This window comes from Uloborus diversus, chromosome 1 (assembly GCF_026930045.1).
Source record: "Uloborus diversus isolate 005 chromosome 1, Udiv.v.3.1, whole genome shotgun sequence".
In the NCBI taxonomy this organism is placed as follows: domain Eukaryota; kingdom Metazoa; phylum Arthropoda; class Arachnida; order Araneae; family Uloboridae; genus Uloborus; species Uloborus diversus.
The window spans coordinates 151,345,960-151,365,829 of record NC_072731.1 but is presented as its reverse complement, the minus strand read 5'-3'; the positions used below and the strand labels follow the sequence as shown (position 1 = coordinate 151,365,829).

At 32.8% G+C, this 19,870-nt stretch overlaps 1 protein-coding gene across 1 annotated transcript in view; it reads right to left on the bottom strand.

The window, feature by feature from the left end:
- The window catches only part of LOC129222126 (calpain-A-like), a 116,192-nt gene extending 100,604 nt beyond the window's left edge, over window positions 1-15,588 (bottom strand). Inside the window, exon 1 of the mRNA XM_054856579.1 lies at window positions 15,303-15,588. The gene's annotated coding sequence lies outside the window, so the exon portion shown is untranslated. The remainder of the gene's footprint in view (window positions 1-15,302) is intronic.
- Between the last annotated feature and the right edge of the window lie 4,282 nt (window positions 15,589-19,870).

Below are 19,870 nucleotides of genomic sequence, written 5' to 3'. Positions count from 1 at the left end.
TATTCATTCAAAAGTTATTGGGGGGGGGGGCAGACAGACAGACCGACAGACATTTTCCCATCTCAATACCCTACTTTCCAATTTTTAATTTTTCGATATTTATTTAATTATTTTATTTATTTTTGACTTTTTTTTTTTTTGTTTTCCGCGATATTTTTGAGATGCATTAAGCCTTCTTTCATGCTTTTTTCTTCTTTTTTTAACTTTTACTGGGAAAGTAGGCTAAAAAGTAACTTAGAGCTTGAGTTTTTAATTTTTTTTTTCAAATCCATAATAGTGGATTGCTCACTCAAGGTCTTTTGGGAACAGTTTTCCCTTCTTTTCCCCCCTCCTCGTCTACTGTGCTTTGGATAATGATATTTATAAATTTATCATCGTGTCAAATGTTTGTATTTCTTTGTGTTATTTAATTTTATATGAACTTTATACCTATATTATACGTTTTAGTCTTTTTTTACTATTTTGATAACTGTGTTTAGAATTAGACACATTTTTTTTTTTTTTAACATTATGCTTGGTTATTGGCAAATGACCAAACACGCAATTTTGCAGACATGCAAAGGGAAAAAAGTAAAATAAAAATAATTAAAAATTCGTTTATTCTATGACTAATTCTGCACAAACGAATAATTATTTTTGGTCATGGAATCATGCGGACTATTTTTTAAATAAATTGCCCGAACACGTTCACGATTCGCGAAAATATGATTCTAAGAAATGTACGCATTTTAAGAACAGCATAAAATGACGTTTTCAAAATTGTACGCAGGTGAGAACCTTTTAATCTTGAAGCATGTTGAATGCCGAGCGTCGAAATAGGATAAATATTTCATGTGCTATAAATGGAAAAGTAATATTGACCCTTTTCGTGATGACATTTAGTAGAGTCTGAACGGTATTTTTCTTTCAGCTAATTTTATATAGCTAACTTAAAGGATCATTGCACTGTCGTAGAAAACAACAAAAGAATATTTTTAGCATCTGAATTTTGAGTTACTTAAGTGAAAGCCTTCTGATATTAATGCTTCAACCATTTAGTATTTATGAACGGAAGAAGCGGAAAGACTCCGGCAAAGAGAAGTGGAAAGATTTTTACGGAAAACATTTTCTTTTCTTACACCACTTAGAGCCTTAGAGCCTTTTACGTATTTATATCCCAATTAACTTCTGAAAGGTCGCTAGCCTTTGAACAGGCGTTTGATTTGTGAGAGCGTTGTCGAGAGAGATTAACAGGTGAATTAGAAGGAGTTTTCATAGCAGCGAATGCAAACCGTGACGTTCTGTAATACAGGGTTAGAAAAAAAAAAAGGAAGAATTTAAATTATATATTCTCGAAACTATTACACATATAAAAGTAATTATTGCACAAAACTAAAAAACAATATTCCAAGTGTTTTTTTTTTTTTTTTTTGAACAATCACAAATTGCTTATTGTTTTCATTTGACCGTTGAATAACGTCCGCGTCTGAGGCCTTTGATTGTATTTTTCTATGCTTACGTATAATGCAGGCACAGGCGTCCATGTGCCTCGGAATCGAATTATTTATAAACGACCTTCTCGACTTTACGCAATCCTTTTTACGCGAAAACAGTATCCAGCACACAACATCCAGTCCCTGGCATTCAGTGGAATTTTGACGTCTTGAATTCAAAGTATGGTTGCGTTAAAAGCCATTAGTAGAAACAAAAACAAAACCAAGGAGTAGGGTCCTATCGCAATTCGCGGTTGCGAAAAACATAATTTGAATTTAAGATCTCAAAATTAAAACAAATTATTTATTTATATATTTATTTTCAGTTAATTGCTCAGTGCGTGAACCTTTTGTAACGCGGCGATCAGTTAATTTGTAATCTAATTCGTTCCACTCGCAGAATGAATTCTTTTTATGGATTACGTAAAACATACTGTTTTGCAATTACGATGCCGGAAACACTGCAAGAACTTCTAAGACGCATTGATGAAACAGTATGAACAACTCACAGTGTGATACTGCGAAACGTGTGGAACAAATTGGAGTAAATTTGGAGTGTACGTTTGTCGTGTAACGAAAACTTCACAAATTTAATATTCATCTCTGGGGGAAAAAAAAAAACTTTTAACTTCGTGTGTCAATTATTTTAATACTAAAAAATCGCCCGTCAAAGTATGACGGGTGAAAATTGCTTCTACATTTGAACGGAGCAATTGCCAGTTTGGTGATATTTTGATAGTTGAAATTTTAACCTTAACTCCAGCGGATGAGCCTGAACTTCAGTAGATAGCGTTAATTGTTAACCACGCTTTCGTTTCCTCATCCTCCTAAAAGCACAGTTTTACCAGTAAAAGTTAAGTTTCCGGATCCAGTTCAGCCTTGTCAAAAAATAAAGCATTTCTCTGCATGTCAAACATCACCGAAAAATATTATCAAATTATCATGCCGTGACGCGAGTTTCATTGCTGGTGACGTCAGGAGCGTTACTCGATCAGTGAATTGGCTGTTATATATATATGAGGATGTGCAATAGTTTCGAAACTATATTTTTTTAAAATCCGGTCATTTGTTTGTGCTTAGTCTGTATCTATGAAGCCACAAGGCCAAAATCAAACTGACATGTACGAGGTCTGATCGAAAAGTTGCAGGACTTTTGAAATTGCGCGGGAACAGAGAGTGCTAGAGACTTCCGGTTGGTAGCATTGTTTAGAGTAAGTCTTTCCGAGCACAGCTGTTGTTTCGTAATATTGATAACCTTCTCCAAACGGAAGTTACAGCTGTTTTACTGAAGCCACTTCTTTGTTTCCAGCTTTTTCGTAATGGACAGGAAAGTAGAGCAGCGCGTTTGCTTCAAATTTTGCGTGAAATTGGGCAAATCATTCGTGGAAACTTTCCAAATGCTTCAGAACGCTTTCGGTGATGAAGTGATGAGTCGTTCACGGTGTCATGAGTGGTTCAAACGGTTCAAGGAAGGCAGAACTTCAACGACAGATGACCCTCGTTCAGGAAGGCCTTCAACTTCAACGGACGATGCTCAAGTGACCAAAGTGAATGCGCCCTAGTGCGTTCCAATCGACGTTTAACGATTCGAGAGATGGCAGAGGAGTGCCACATCTCATTTGGGTCATGTCAGGAGATCCTGACCGAAAAATTGGAGATGAGAAGGGTTGCAGCCAAATTCGTTCCACGTCTGATGACAGAGGATCAAAAAGCGCACCGCCTGGAGGTTTGTCAGGAGCTCTTGCAATTGCCAGTTCCGACGAAAACTTCTTGAAAACCATCATCACAGGTGACGAGAGTTGGGTTTATGGCTACGACGTGAAAACGAAGGTGCAGTCGTCCCAGCGGAAGTCAAAAGGCTCACCAAGACCCAAAAAAGCTCGTCAGGTGAAATCGAACGTCAAAGTGATGATCACTGTTTTCTTTGATTCGAAAGGTGTGATCCTTCATGAATTCCTCGCACAAGGTGAAACAGTCAACAGATTTCGCTACCTTGACACCCTGAGAACTTTGAGTCAAAAAATTAGGCAGAAGAGGCCTGAATTGTGGGCGACAGGCAAGTGGTTTCTCCACCATGACAACGCGCCCTGCCACACCGCTCTCTTCATTCGCGATTTTTTGGCCAAAAACAACATGAAAACCCTTCCCCAGCCCTCTATTCACCTGATCTGGCCCCCTGCGACTTCTGACTGTTCCCCAAGCTGAAGTACCCGATGAAAGGACAGCGATTTCAGACGATAGAAGAGATTAAAGAAAAAATGCAGGAGCAGCTCAACAGTATCCCCGAAGAAGAGTTTTCCAGGTGCATGGGACAGTGGAAACACCGGTGGGAGAAGTGTATTTCCTCCAGAGGGGAGTACTTTGAAGGTGATAAGTTAGAATAATTGTTAAAAAATTTTAATAAAGAATTATTGAGAAAGTCCTGGAACTTTTTGATCAGACCTCGTACTTTTGTTTGACATATAAACTTACAATTAGTGAAAGGATAAAAATTAAAAGCCACAATGAACTTAAATAAAAAAACAATAAAAAAATAGAGATAGGTACTTATTACCTTATTCTTTTATTTATTTTCAGAATTTTCCGAAAATGTACGCAAATAACCAACTGGTGCAAACAGGAGTTAATTGGAAAAGGAATATATGAGACTTCCATGCGCCTATATGTATGGAAGCAAGCATCATGGTAGGAGAAAAGTAAACCCTAGAATTTAATTTAAATGTCAGCATCATGAAAGTGATACAAGAAAGGGGATTATGCAAAATAAAATGCATGCAACACTCTGGAAACACGAAAATAAAAAATGCATTTTGTGCGTGACACATGAAATTTATGTTTTTACTTCTATGCAATTTAGTTCACTAGCGGATCCAGGGGATTGGGTAGGGCTTCAACCCCTTCTAAAATAAAATCATTTTACACTGTAAAAAATAATTTTTTGACTGGCGTTTTCTTGCTTCTCATGAGGTGATTTAAATTTTCTACATATTTTTAGTAAAGATTTTGTAATAAAGCAAACATGAAATAAGAGAAACCATGTTAAATTCCCATATTTTATCAATAGCTGTGCGTAAATGAAGATTCGGAAAAGAAATATAACTGCTGCTAGTATAAAAAAAGAAATAAGCATATATTTAAAACAGACAATGAAAAATAAAAACTGAATTATTGAAACTATGTATATAAGAACATATTGTGAGCCCGGGGCATTTGTAAACATGGTATGTCTTACCAGGATAACTTCAAGCAAAAAACCTTAACAAATTCTCAAGTACTGGCAGTACCAGTCCTATCACTTGATCAAACTTTTAGAGCAATGAGCCAGTTTATCTTTCAGTGGTAAACACTTCTTTGTTTTATCAGGTGTTGTATGTAGTTTTATCGCTGTCTTCTTCACGGGAAAAATACTTTAAACTAACTAATAAACTAAAGTTAATTATTGCAAACCATTATAAATGAACATTCAAGTAAATTTATGACAATAATTAATTTTGTTTTTATTAAATTAAGAATTATGTATGTTTGTAAGTTAGTTCTAAGGTAGATGATGGGGCACTAGTGAAAATAAAATATAGTTGCACATGTGAACAGTTCCCATGTCCTCTCCGTAATAATAATGTATTAGTGTAAGGTATTATAAGTGTTTAAAAAATGTTAAAATATTTATAGTTATTATTTTTCTGCAATCAGTTTGTAAATTTATTATTAATTATTAGTATTATTAAATATTTATTTATTTATCTATGTTATTTTTCAATTTTTAATATTTTGTTACGAAATAGTTGTTTAACAATTTAGTGTTTAAAGTACATGAAATAAAAATGCAAAATATTTTCATTAAATTAAAAACTGAAGTTTAATTTTTTTTAAGTGCATTATCATATTTTGTATTAAGCTTAAAAGCAATATGTGGCAAAAAATCTCTGTATAAAAAATATTCCTTGCACTAATGTAGTCTTATAAGTTTTTTTCTCTTCTATCCAAATATCAGAACATGCTACGAAACTTCAAAATTTGACAGTGATCAGAGTTATATAGTTCGGAAAAAATATTTCCTTAATGACACAGTATTGCTCAATTTAAACTGTCAGCATAGCTTACAAATCTTTCAATGTAATTGGTATACACGTATATGTTTTATATTAAAGAGTTTTTCGTTGAGTTATAATGATTTCCCTGTATTTTTAATCGTGTTCATATATGCGTTAGGCTAGTTCACATGTACCCCCCTATAAGAGTGCATGTGAACACTTGAAGACATTTTTTTCAAAATACCATCAAATAAAGAAAGGATTTTTTAAAAAAATCTAAAAAAAAAAATACTTCGACATTACTAAAAGACCATTCAAAGATGGAGACATCTTTTCTTAGAGAAATTGATAATATTTTTTGAAAAGTAAAGAAATGAAAATGATTGTTCACATGAGTGCCCCCTTTTCCCCTATATATATTAAGATAAAAATAGTGTTTGAATGTACCCCTACAAAAACAAAATTTAAACTGTGAGATTAATTAACTTTTGAGCGTATAAAATATTTCTATTTAAAGAATCTAATATATTGGAAGCTTCCTTTCTGTTCTCTGAAAAAATGGCTTTTCTAGCCCTGAAGTTTTTATTTTGAGCTCGTATCTTTGTGTCTCAGTCAAATTATTCCAGACAAAATTTAATAAATTGATAAAATAATTTAACGTTTAAACAAGAAATAAATCACCATTATTAATTTTTTATATTCTCTTCTTCATTCGTTTAAAAAAAATTAAAAAAAACTCCTCAGTTGGTAGCAAAATAGACGATGAAAATGCATCCCGTAAACATACAGAAACATTTAAATTCAAAAAGAAATATTTAAATCCGAATGCCTTCAATCGTGAAAGCTTAAATGCGATATTTATTATTCAAAGCGATGTTATCTCTTTATAGTAAACTAGTGGTACCCGCACGGCTTTGCCCGTAGTTGAAAAATTAAAAAGGTCATTCGGTCCGCCTGTATATTTACAAATAATGGATGACGAATTTCTCGCCAATTGTCTATGTTCATTCACTCTCCCATTCCACGTGATGATAATTTCGTAATTTACTTGTCCATCTTATGATAATTTTGCTCTGGAAAGCGTTCTTAAAATTGAAATAGAAAAAGAGCAAAATCGAATTTTCGAAAAATCGCTTCGAGGTGCACACACCCATGCTACAAACTAACTTTGTGCCAAATTTCATGAAAATCGGCCGAACGGTCTGGCCGCTATGCGCGTCACAGACATCCTACAGACATCCAGACAGGTCCGGAGGATGTCTGGATGTCTGTGACGCGCATAGCGCCTAGACCGTTCGGCCGATTTTCAGGAAATTTGGCACAAAGTTAGTTTGTAGCATGGGTGTGTGCACCTCGAAGCGATTTTTCGAAAATTCGATTTTGTTCTTTTCCTATTCCAATTTTAAGCCCATTTTTCACAGAAATTTAATAAAATGGGAAAGAATTTGGTCCGGAAATTTACCTTTCTTTTCTTTACTTCTTTATCTTTCTTCTTTTCTTTTCTTCTTTACTAATAATAAAGCTGAAAGTCTCTCTGTCCGGAGGAGGTCTGGATGTCTGTAGGATGTCTGTGACGCGCATTGAGCCTAGACCGTTCGGCCGATTTTCAGGAAATTTGGCACAAAGTTAATATGTAACATGGGGGAGGGGGGTGCACCTCGAAGCGATTTTTCGAAAATTCGATTTTGTTCTTTTTCTATTCCAATTTTAAGCATATTTTTCACAGAAATTTAATAAAATGGGAAAGAATCTTTATCTTTATCTTCTTTACTAATAATAAAGCTTAAAGTCTCTCTCTCCGGAGGATGTCTGGATGTCTGTAGGATGTCTGTGACGCGCATAGCGCCTAGACCGTTCGGCCGATTTTCATGAAATTTGGCACAAAGTTAGTATGTAGCATGGGGGGGGGTGCACCTCGAAGCGATTTTTCGAAAATTCGATGTGGTTCTTTTTCTATTCCAATTTTAAGAAAAAAAAATATCATAAGATGGACGAGTAAATTACGAAATTATCATAAAGTGGAACCGTAAGATGGGTACAAGCCAACTGGCGAGAAAATTCACCATACATTATTTGTAAATATACAGGCGAACCAAAAGACCTTTTGATTTTTCTATTACGGGCAAAGCCGTGTGGGTATCACTAGTCAGAAATAAAGATAAAGATAAGAGTAAGGTTTCAAAGAAATTCTGGAAGGAAGTCTGTGGCGGACGTGCGTCCAGGAGACTCCATAGCACCTACAGCCTTGACATTTTGTACAAAATTACTTCGAGCCCCGGAGATGTGCACCTGGGATTTTATTTTTTAAAATTCGAATTACTTCTTTGTAATTAATTTTTTAAGCTCAAGTTTCGCGTAAATTACCTATTAAAGGTGTGGAAAATTACTTGCACATAGCAATATTTTATATCGTTGGAAAGGTTAGAATTTTCCGCGTTCTACGCAATTTATTTCAATGCTCGAACTTAAATACGACGGGAGTTATTCGCGTTTTTAGCTCGAACTTTTTTAGGCTTAGCTAAACTTTTTGCACTACTTTCTTCATTAAATCTATCAGTAAAAAGCGAAGGAATTGTCCCACAGTTTTCTTTTTGACACCACTGAAAAGGGCGGCTTTGTTTTACTCCGGATCTAACTCGACCTACGGTCGAAAAACTAGGCTTCTATTTCCAAAGGGAAAAAAGTTACAAGCCTTTAAAAATCAAATTCGAATAATGTCATCTCCATTAAAATTATTGATGTTTTATTTGGCGTTGCCATAGTTACGTCTTTTCGATTCGCTCTTTTCTTTTTTCTTATTCACAAACTTTAAGAGTTTCGATTTTAACGGAAAATCTTAGGCTCAACTCAATTCAAGCCCTGAACTAAAGAGCAAATTACTAGATTATTACTAGATTAGGTCTCTAGTAATTATATATTACTAGAGACCACGAATATGAAAGCGAGTTTTCAAATATTCAAAACTGCAGACTTGCAATGCTCAGGAGCCCTTTAGCCCTTAGGCTCTACAAGTTACTTGGAAACTCGGGGAAGGGGTGCTTTTTGTTCCAAAGGAAGCTCATAATGCGTTTTTAATCTGTTTCTTTTCAATTGACGATTTAAATCTTTGCGAATCAAATAAGATTGCGGAGCAATCTTCGGGGGTTGGTGAGCGTTAACAAGCAGGGGGCAGATCCCCCTAGTTTAAATAAATTATAATGCTCTCAATCATACCCACGCGCATCACTTAATCGATATTCCTATTTTTTTTTATGAAAAAGAAAAAGCAAGTGGCAGCAATTTCGATTTCGCTTGATCTGTGGCGAATCCCCGCCCCCCTCTCCTCCTTTGTTTTATACAAAATGTATGAGGAAAAAATAGAGCAAAAATGAAAGGAAATGAAAAATAATTATTTCGTAAAAAAATATAAATTATATATATATATATATATATATATATATATATATATATATATATATATATATATATATATATATATATATATATATATATATATATATATATATTAGGGTGGTCCGTATTTTTGAAGTTGCAGATATTTTACGCGACGCCCCCTCAATTTGTTCCATTATACAAATAAATGATCCTTGCAAAATATTAAGTCAATCCATGAATATTAACACGTGCCCCTAGGGCCCCCTTCTTTGAGTTTCGAAGAAAAAAATTGCGGATTTTCTCATTTTATGTAAAAATATTCAAACGTTTTATATTTAAAGTAATTTTGAACCTCAATAGGTGCTGCTACTTCCAGGCTGGTCATTCTCTCTCTTTCATTCTGTAAAATTTAACATGTTACAGAGGGTACATGTACACCATGGACCTTGGGTCAAGCATACCGCTTTTCTGCGCTTGTTCCAACCAAGCGGCAGGGGAACATTACCTCCCACCATGATGGACACAAGGGATTCTATAGGCCATTAATGAATGACCTAGGCCATTAATAAACGATCTTTGACAACAACAAATTGCCTCCTCCAGGCTTTGGGGGGAGTTGATTTACAGAATTCCCTGTGTATGTAATAGGTGTGGCAAATAGAGTCGCAAGGTTTAAATGCTATTAATATAAGTAATTGCAATTATATTTTAATTCGCTGTTCTTTAGTTATAAACATACCTAAATGCTTATGCAATTTTTAATTTTTAAAATATAAATTTAGAAAAATCCTCGATTACTCCAAACATAAAAAAATACTGTATTTTACGTAGCTAAAATATAAATTTTAAAAAAATATCCAGATCGAAACAATGTAGAAATCTATAAATTAAATTTCTTCTATTTCAGTACATAGTCCTTTATTATCATCAAATTCTTGAGATTTAGAAACCGAAATGGGCATCTATCCTAACCTGTTGAACTTTTGTTTTCTACAGCTGGTCTACCACAATGCAAAAAAGCTTGCCAACTATTGATATCATCTCGCCTTTCATCACTGTTAAACAAATGGCATATTAGGGATAAAGATGTTCATTTATTTACAGCCTATGTAGATGCAGGAAATTTAAATCCAAATGACCTAGTGATCAATCGTATATTCTTAAGAGAGCAAGAGAAAAAATTCGAGGGGTAAAATTAAATTTCATGAATTTAAATTTAGATTTTGTAGTTATTCACTTTGATACAAAGCTACATCCAGATGTTACTGGAAAAAGAACGCCGACAGGATTACCGTGATAGCTTCAGATCCTAATATTGAACAGCTACTCGGAATTCCTTAGATATTTCTTCAGTTGTACATACATGATATCTTATATGATAGCTCTTTATTGCTAACTGCTCTAGCTGTAGTGTTTGATACAACGACTTGCAATACCAACCGTATAAATTGTGCATGCAATTTTTTAGAGCAAAAACTGAACGGTGATATATTATATTTGGATTGCCATCATCATGCACTTGAACTCGTACTGCAGATTGTGTCCTTAAAAAAGTTTTTGCCTTTCTTAGTTCTAGATCAGATACTCAATTACTTAAACGCTTCAAAACTTTGTGGAAAGATCTCCATTTTTCAAGACTTATAACATTTCAATCAAGTACACATACCACTTAAATTCTAAAAGACGAAGTTGATGACATATTATTGTTCGTAAAAAGCGGAATCGAGAAAGATTACAGAGAATTCTCGTAACTTGTAATAATATTTCCTGGTGAATTTCCTCCTACAGGGATATGTTTTCGGCAACCAGGAGCTTATCCCTGAGCCACATGGGTGGCAAAAGGAATTTTTGTTTAAAAATTTTTATATTTAGGAAACAATTTAAATTGACCTTACATGAAAAGAAAGCCCTTCAATGCTGTTTTACAAAGCTGTTTTACAATTAAATGCTGTATGAAGATACGGTTTTTTCGCAGCAAACCCAATCGAGGCTCCTTTGAAAAATATAATGTGTCTGAAAAACTAGCAGCGTACAAAATGATGACAAACATGCAGCAGAAGCAGTGATTGGAAAATTCATAAATAACTTATGGTATTTAGGGGATAAACTAGTAGCTTTGTCGGTAATAGATGAAGGAATTAACTTTGAAGATAGGAAATGACTAGTCCAAAAAATGCTTGTGATAAGGAAGACGTGTCTGATGACTGTTTAACAAATTTCAGATAACAGTAGATGATTTGGAATATATTTTTAGTAAAGATCTTCCTCTTTATAGAATTAATTAAAAGTCAATAAAACTGTTTTGATAAGTTACAAATACTAAAAGATTTTTTCCTATTTGATCCTGATTCACGGCAAAATGAAGGAAGCTATTTAAAGGGAAGAGTGATCGTTAAAATACTGAATATTGTGAATGATACAATTGAAAGAGGAGCAGAATTAATCGAAGAATTTCAAAACTAATTTACCAAATTATGAGTCGAACAACTATCGAGATACATTGAGAAAAGCGTACGATTAAGGAACGTTTCTAAAGCATTATTTCATTCTTATTCAATGAAAATCTTTAGATGATATAAAGTAATTAAAAAGATTAATTTTAGTGCTACCTCACTGTAAAAATATTCTGCAAACCTAGGAGGAAACGATGTACTGGGTCTGAAGTAAAAACTCGAAGATTTGTGCGAAAATTATCAAAAGTGTTAAAGTTCAACGGCCTAGGGGTACGTGTTATTATTGACCGATTCGAGTTCAAATTTTGCACACGTTACTTTTTATTATAGTGTCACAAAACTAGGGGGCGTCACTTGTTCAATTCCTAAAAAAAAAAAATTTCCCATCTAAATAAGGACCACCCTAATATATATACATATACATATATATATATATATATATATATATATATATATATATATATATATATTATATATATAATATATATATATATATATATAATATATATATATATATATATATATATATAAAATCATAGGGTTAGAATACTGTAAAAACAAAATTTAAACTATAAGAATAATTAACTGTTATGAGTGAAAATACTTCTATTTAAGTACTTTAATGTTAATCAATTCTTACTTAATTTTCAGAAAGAAAGAAATAGTCTTGAATTATCCTTACCTATCATCTTTATCTTTATCTTTACTTATAATAAAGCTGAAAGTCTCTCTATCTGTCAGGATCTCTGTGACGCGCATAGCACATAGGCCGTTCGGCCGTTTTTCATGAAATTTGGCACAAAGTTAATTTGTAGCATGGTGGTGTGCACCTCGAAGCGATTTTTCGAAAATTCGATGTGGTTCTCTTTCTTTTCCAATTTTAAGAACAAAATTATCATAAGATGGACGAGTAAATTACGAAATTATCATAACGTGGAACCGTAACATGGGCAAAAAAACAATTGGCGAGAAAATTCACCATACATTATTTGTGAATATACAGGCGAACCAAAAAAAACTTTTTAATTTTCTATTACGGGCAAAGACTTGCGGGTACCATATAAGACAAATATTCAGAAAAATGCATGATAGAGATTTGTTAAAATTAAATGTTGTAAATTAGATGAAAACAATATTCATAAACATGCTTTTGCAATAAAAATTGAAATAAACTCTGAAAATGAAATGGTAATCTCAGTTTGGTTTTACTAAATTGGGAGCGGTAATCAAATTTGTTTTGCATGCTGTAAATAGTGCTATACGTATTTTCCTAGATCTCAATTTACTGTAAATTCCTAATCCTTACTTATTGTCAAAAAAAACTCTCTCTCTCTTTATTTAATCACATAGTCCTAGCTAAAATTAAATGAGTTTGCATGACTTTAAATATGACGTGATTAGTCAAAAAGCTTTTTAGCCTACTTTCCCAGTAAAAGTCAGAGAAAGAAGAAAAAAGCATGAAAGAAGGCTTAATGCACTTAAAAAATATCCAAAAAAAAAAATAAAATAGTTAGATAAATATTGAAAAATTAAAAATTAGAAAGTAGGGTATTGAGATGGGGAAAAAATGTCCTGTCGGTCTGTCCCCCCCCCCCCTAATAACTTTTGAATGAGTAGTCCCGATTCGAACATTTTTTTTTTTTTTTTTGTTAGAAAGATCTCGGCGAGGACATCTCATTCCCATATTTCAATTTTTGATTTGAACAATTTTTCGTTCAATTTTGAACAGTTCAAAAAAAACTTAACATTAGCGCCTACGGGGAAATTCAAAGCAAAAATAAATACTGAACTTAGAGGCGAAGTGGCTCCAAACAAATTTTGTAGGGAAAAAGCTTTTGATGAAAAACCATGTATCGAAAATATCTTTCGAACGAAAACTCGTTCAAAAAATTGAACGAGTTTTCGTTCAATTTTGAACAGTTCAAATCTCTTAACATTAGCACCTACGGGGAAACGGAAAGTCAAAATAGATTCCGAACTTAAAGGCGGATTTACTTCAAACAAACTTTGTTGGAACTAGCTTTTAATGACCTACTCCCGACTCCAACTCCGATAATTTTGGAGCTCCTGACTCCGACTCCGATTCCTGTGCCCGAAAATTACTCGGACTCCGACTCCCCCGACTTTGAATCTGACTTCGTAGCTTTGGCAAAAATTTATGCACGAAGGAAAAAGTGACTAACTCCGACTCTTGGAACTTCGACTCTGACTCCAACTCCTATATCAAATAATAAGTCCGACTCCGACTCTGCAAATATTGGCAGACTTGCGGACTTTTGGGAGAAATGACCGATTCCAACTCCGAGTCTGAATTTAAAACTTTCGGCTTTCGAATCTAACTCTTTTGTCCCAAAATCAGATGGACTCCGACTCTGACTCCGCAGCCATGGTTTTTTACTTTGAAAATAATTGTTTTTAAACATTTTTTGATTTTATTTTCATGCTTAAGTTTTAATTTATGTACAGTAAACTCCCGATTATCCGCGGAATTGGGTGGCACAAGTACAGCGGATAATAAAAAATCGCGGATAACCGCAAAAAGACTAAAATGGGGAACAAATCAGGTAAAAATTGTCCTATCTCAAATTCTTAACTGTATTGATGCATAACACTTTCTGCAAACAGTGAAAATATATATAGAGTACAGTACAAATGTTTTGTATTTTTGCACAACCGAACTTAACATCAATAACAAACAAGTGTATGTACGACGAAGAACGCACAAAAATAATAATAATAATGAAAATTAAATGAAATCAATCAATCAAGCAAAAACAACTGAGTGTAAATTTACAATTTTTCAAAAAAAAAAAAAAAAAACAGCCACTGGTATTCGCTTTTTTACTGCGAAAATACATGTTCGTGATTGTTGATTGATTCGCGGATAATCCGCCCCGCGGATAAACCGCTCGCGGATAATCGGGAGTCTACTGTATTCAGTTTTGGGCGGAGAAATTCGGAGTCCTTTTTGTTTCTATATAAAGAAAATGCGCAGACGATTTTTTTCTCGACAATGAAAATTATTTCTTTAAGTTGACATTTTATTGTTTTTATTTATTTTTGAAAGTACATTAATTCATTCTTAAAAAATTTTTTTTGCCAACAGGGGAAAAACCAAACGATTTTTTTTTCATATGATGTATTTATTTTAATGAGCTTTTAATTTGAATTCTTTTTCTTCCCCCTTCTTGAAAGAGGTTAAAGATTTTTTTTTATTTTTTTTATGGAAAAAATGTATTTAGCTGCTTTGTTTAAAAGGTGCTGCTTTTTTAATTTGTTCTTTTTATTTATTTTTTACGTATCCAATTCTTTAGATGAGCGAGGCATACTTTATTTCTCGAAATCAGCTTAAAATATTTAAAAAATATATATTTGAAATAATTTACGATTTTAGCAAATTTTGAGAATACTGATCAGGTACTAGAAAGGTCGATATTGGAATATGGGAAAGTAGGTTGGTTTAGTTTTAGACAGAACTTCTTGTTGATAAAAAAAATTATGTGAAAATTCTTGAGTCGATAAAAAATCCGTTTAGATCATAAGCATTTATTTTCGAAATATATTGTTTTTATTGTTGCATAACCATAGGCTTAACAGCCCGAATGAAACATTATTTTCAATTAGGAGATTACGAGCATTTTTCACCAAGAAGATTTTTTTCTTAAAATACGTCATATCAAAAAGATTAATAATAAAAAAAAAGATGTAAAGTTTTCAAAAATTCTAAAACTTATTCCAATTCAAACATAAATTAGAAATGATGAAAGTTAAAAGTTTCCGAGTGAATCAAAATTGCTGCTAGTTGGTCCAACAAAGATATAATTTTCTTATCATAACACAACATTAAACAAGTTACGTATCACTAAATTCTTAACACTTTTTTTTTTCAAAAAGCGTACAAATAAATAATAAATTACCATATCATATTTTCTATTATCACAAAAAAGTTTAAAATATATTTATTCACTTACCCAGTAGGATATTCAGGAAAAAAGTCATTCCGATAATCGAAATAGCTTTGCTTCAAATGTTAAAAAAGTTTTTTTCATGATGGAACAATGGATTTGAAGATCAAGCATTATTCACTTGATTTTTAAGTCCTTTATTATATTTAAGAAACGAGAGCTTATCATTTTTTAACATTTTCAGCGAAAATATTTTTTAGCCATTTTTAGCAGTTCCATAATTTTTTTTCTTTAAATAATCCAAAAAACAAAGATTTTTAGGGGCGAGATGAAACTCTGCACGTTATTTCTCCTAGCAACGATGAAAATATTAAACAAAAAAAAAAAAAAACAGAAATCAAACAAGTATTAGCTCAAATAATTTGATTTAAGTATTATCCAGACAAATATTCAAAAGAAGAGGCCAAGTTCAATGAACAAAGTGATAAAACCGTTAATTATGCGATGAATTCAGATCGAAGAATGACTAGGAAGGAAATTATCGTCTGTGAAAGGGAAAATGCATTTCTGGCCATGATGTCAAGCTCGTTCGGGTTGCTAGAGGGTCATGTGACTGGCTGTCATAGCAACTGTCACAACAGCATGTGTGTACTCCCGATTCCTAATGCGATACATCGCTAATTCTTCCGTCTGAAACAATTCGGTTTTACTTTATGTATAACTTTGAGGGAGGAGGAGAATTAATTTATTGATCTTTCACGTGAAAAAAATCTGTGGCGAAAATTACTGAAAAAAAATTCGAATTAAGGGAGAAATATTGAAATATTTTTTAAGGAAATAACATTATTTCATTTCTTTAAAATTTGAACACTTAACATTAGTTCCCTAATGTAAAAAAAAAAAAAAATGGAAATCAAATAAATATAAGTTTAAATAGCAATCGTAATTAAGATAAATGTTATTAACAGGAATAATAAAATGATAATAAAAACAAAAATAAATTATTGATATTATTACTACTACTATAACTACCGGTATTATCATTACCATCATCATAGATGTTGTTGCTATTATTAATATTATTTATTATTGCTACAAGTGTATCCTTTATGAGACACCTATATTTGAGGAACATTTTTTCTGGTCTTAGTCCACTTAAATAAGGACCTCTCTTCAGTAAATTACCGCCCATTAGCCAGGGCTAAAGCAGAAATACGTGAAATACACCGCCAGCTCAGTCATTTCCAGTCGAGGACTGCAGTTTCATGAAACTGCAGTCCTCGGCTGGAAATAACTCAGCTGGCGGTGTATTTCAAGGACCTCTCTGTATTTGCTTCTGATTTAGGGACACTCGGTTTAACGAACTACTGAGGCAACAACACAGAGAAAAAATTACGAAAAAAGAAAGAAAGAAATAAAAATATATTAATGAGTAAGAAATATTGAAATTCAAGCTTCATTTGTCGTTTAAAAATTAGCCGTTGAAAGTTTCTCATTATCATGTACAAGAAGCAAGTATGTGTGGTAAATTTCTTGCTGAACTTCGTACAACACATGCATGGTTTTCCTTCTCAGTATTTCATTCAAGTAGGCTGAACGCCGACGGACAGTGCACGTGTATACGACCTACAAGAAGCTTTGTGGTATGGAAAGCATATTGGTAGGTGCGGGTGGTCTCGGGGGGTGTCAAGTATGGAAAACTTTAAATATGAACACTATAGACCGGGATCCCTCGCCCCTTTTCGTCATTCATTACTAACAAGCTAATTTTCCGTTAGTAGCTTCATTTTGTCAAGACGCCCAACATTAGCCAGTACAAAATTTTTGTAAGTGGTAGCTAACAGGGGTAATAAGGACATAGTTTGTTGATTTGGCGATTATCAAATATTTATAACTAACTGGTTTTTTTATATATAATTCTCATAATAATTATAAAAAAATTAGTCGAAAACAAATTGTCCTACAAAATGCACGATTTGATCAGAGGTGTACTATTTACAAAGACATGAAATATAATTACTAACCAGCGGAAGTTTTTTGGTCAGTTAGTTAATATTTATATAATTTAAGACACACATTGTCCTACGTATTGCGTGGCATGCTTTTCTGGTCCGACACTCCAAAGTTGTAGTACAAATCCCAAGTATAAAAATAATTACTATCAAGTTGAATCTTCGTGAGTAGTTTCGTTTCAATGAGACGCCCAACAGCTTCCTTTGCAAAAATGCTCGATTGTGGTAACTAAGAGGAGGAGCAGGTATATAATATGTTGATTTGATGATGATAAAAAATTTATTACTAACTGGATTTTTTTTTAATTTCTCAAAATAATTATTGATATTAGCCGAAAAAATATTTGTCCTACAAAATTCAAGATTTTATCAACGAGGTCCCCCCCTTAATTCACTACATTTTGCTATTGGAGTTCAGTTATATTAGTACGCATGCGCACATAATTGTTTACTGTGTATTAGGTATTTCTCGTTGGAGCCGACCACAACCGTGCTAAGTTATTTTATGTTGACCACGTGTTTATCCCTCTGAAAGAATTTCAATTACTTTGCGAATTGCTACAAAATAATGGAGTGTTTTTTATGCAATATATTGTGCGACAACCCTCTCGCTTTCGAGAGAAATGCGAAGAAATCAAGAAATTTTCTCAAAATAGTTGGTTTTCTTGTCGAAATTTTCTATTATATCGAAAGCATCATAATCACAAATATTGTAATGTCGTACTACCGGTAAATTGGAATGACGGCATAATCGGATATTATTCCTCTTGCTATAAAGAATTTAGAGTGAAATCAAAATATTTATGTTATGAAAGGTAAGTCGATTGACTATTTTTGCATTTTATTTTAAAAATATATGAAAAATAATTTCTTAAGTAGAAATTTTCACGCAATTATGTAAAAAACATTGGAGTATTTCCATGATAAAATTATTGCTATTTTTTTTAGCCTACTTTCCCAGTAAAAGTCAGAAAAAGAAGAAAAAAGCATGAAAGAAGGCTTAATGCATCTTAAAAATATCGCAAAAAACAAAAAAAAGTCCAAAATATATAAAATAATTAAATAAATATTGAAATATTAAAAATTGGAAAGTAGGGTATTGATATGGGGAAAAATGTCTGTCGGTCTGTCTGTATGTCTCCACTCTAATAACTTTTGAATGAATAGTCCAATTCGAACAAACTTTTTTTTGTTCGAAAGATCTCGGCGAGGACACCTCATTCCCACATTTCACTTTTTGATTTGAACTATTTTTTGTTCAATTTTGAACAGTTCAAAAAAACTTAACATTAGCGCCTACGGGGAAATTCAAGGCAGTTCCGAACTGTGAGGCGAATTTGCTTCAAACAAACTTCGTAGGAAAAAGCTTTTGATGAAGAACTTGTACATAAAATATCTTTTTGATTTGAACAATTTTCCGTTCAATTTTGAACAGTTCAAATTCCTTAACATTAGCGCCTACGGGGAAACTGAAAGTCAATGTAGATTCCGTACTTGAAGGCGGATTTACTTCAAACAAATTTTGTTGGAAATAACTCTTGACGCCAAACTCCAGACTTCGACTCCGAGAATTGAGAGGCCTTTGACTCCGACTCCTGTGCCCGACAATTAATCGAACTCCGACTCAGACTTCGTAGCTTTGGCAAAAATTTATACACGGAGGACTAATTACTGACTCCGATTCTTAGATATTCGACTCTGACTCCTTTACCCCAAAATGAGATTGACTCCGACTCCGCAGCTATGGTTTTGACTGTGAAATAATTATTGTTGATTTGACTTGTTTTTATTTTTACGCTAAAGATTTAATTTAGGTATTCAGTTTTCGGCGAATAAACTCGAAGTCATTTATGTTTCTACATAAAAATATGCGCAGACGATTTTTTTTTGACAATGAAAATTATTTCTTTAAGTTGACATTTTATTGTTTTTATTTATTTTGGTAAGTGCATTAATTCATTTAAAAAATTGTTTTTGGCAACAGGGAAAAAAGAAACGATTTTTTTTTTCATTTTATGTATTTATTTTAATGAGCTTATTAATTTTAATTATTATTTTTTCGTTTTGAAAGCTGTTAAAGATTTTTTTAATGGAAAAAAGTGTATTAGCTGCTTTGTTTAAAAGTTGCTGCTATTTTATTTCTTCGGTTTTTTTTTTTTTTTTACTCATCTAATTTCAGGGTTCATACTCTATTTGGATGAAAAAATTCCATGACTTTTCCAAGACTTTTTCATGACCTCAATGAAAATTTTCATGACCTCATTATAAGAAGAGAATAGCACTATTTGATCTCAAACTTGCTAATTTTTGGAAATGAGCATCAGCAAAACGTTTACATGGAATGCTATGGCCTCATTGAAGCACTTACTCATAATGGAAAAAATATAAGTGAACACTTAAAAAACTAAACTATTCTTATTTGTCTTCATCATAATTTTAAGCAAAGTAAAAATGCAGTGAAACGAATATAATGATGCTTATTTTTTTTTTTCTTTTATAAACAGGCAGAATGATATTGAATGGGACAAAGGTTGAATGAGTCATCACTAAGTTTCAATAAATTTGCTTCAAAAGTTGTTATTTAGAGTCAACAGTGCATTTAATCATCCACGAAACTTGACA